We start from the raw sequence: 1,348 nt of genomic DNA, 5'->3' as shown, positions 1-1,348 counted from the left end.
CAATGGAATAGAATAGAGAATCCAGAGCTGGGCCCACAAATGTACGGTCAATTAATTTTTGACAAAGCAGGAAAGAGTATCCAATGGAGAAAAGACTGCCTCTTTAGCAGGTGGTGCTGGGAAAACTGGACAGCAACATGTAGAAGAATGAAACTAGACCACTTTCTTACACTGTACACAAAAATAAGATCAAAATGGCTGAAGGACTTGAATGTGAGACAGGAAACCATCAAAACCCTCGAGGAGAAAGTAGGGAAAAACCTCCTAGACCTCCACCGCAGCAATCTCCTACTTGACACATCCTTATAGTCTCTTGATTTGTTCATTTTAGCCACTCTGACTGGCGTGAGGTGGTATCTCAGTGTGATTTTGACTGTATTTCCCTGAAGATGAGTGAGGCTGAGCATTGTTTCATGTGCCTGTAGGCCATCTGGATGTCCTCTTTGGGGAACTGTCTGTTCATGTCTTCTACCCATTTCTTCACTGGATTATTCATTTTTCGGGTATGGAGTTTAGTGAGTTCCTTGTAGATTTTGGACACTAGCCCTTTATCTGATATGCCATTTGCCACTATCTTTTCCCATTCTGTCAGTTGCCTAATAGTTTTTTTGATTGATTCCTTTGCAATACAGAAGCTTTTTATCTTGATGAGGTCCCAATAGTTCATTTTTGTTCTTCCCTTGCCTTTTGGGATGTGTCAAGGAGGAAATTGCTGCGATGGAGGTCAAGGAAGCTGTTTCCTACTTTTTATTTGAGGGTTTCCTGTCTCACATCCAGGTCCTTTATCCATTTTGAGTTTATTTTTGTGAATGGTGTCAGAAAGTGTCATTCTTCTACATGTGGCTGTCCAGCTCTCCAAATACCACCTGTTAAGGAGGCTGTCTTTTTTCCATTGGATACTCTTTCCTGTTTTGTCCAAGATTAATTGGCCACTCACTTGTAGGTCCAATTCTGGGCTCTCTATTCTATTCCATTGGTCCATGTGTCTGTTTGTGTGCCAGTACCATACTATCTTGATGATGACAGCTTTGTCGTAGAGGCTAAGGTCTGGGATTGTGATGCCTCCCGTTTTCGTTTTCTTCTTCAATATTACTTTGGCTATTCGGGGTCTTTTGTGGTTCCATATGAATTTTAAGATAGTTTGTTCCAGCTTTGAGAAGAATGCTGGTGCAACTTTGATGGGGATTGCATTGAATGTGTAAATTGCTTTGGGTAATAACGACATTTTAACAATGTTTATTCTTCCAATGCATGAGCACAGAATGTTTTTCCATTTCTTTGTGTCTTCTTCAATTTCCTTCATAAGTCTTCTGTGGTTTTCAGCATACAGGTCTTTTACATCTTTGGT

The sequence above is a fragment of the Suricata suricatta genome, chromosome X (genome assembly GCF_006229205.1).
Source record: "Suricata suricatta isolate VVHF042 chromosome X, meerkat_22Aug2017_6uvM2_HiC, whole genome shotgun sequence".
NCBI classification, from domain to species: domain Eukaryota; kingdom Metazoa; phylum Chordata; class Mammalia; order Carnivora; family Herpestidae; genus Suricata; species Suricata suricatta.
Note: the sequence above shows the minus strand (reverse complement) of the source record.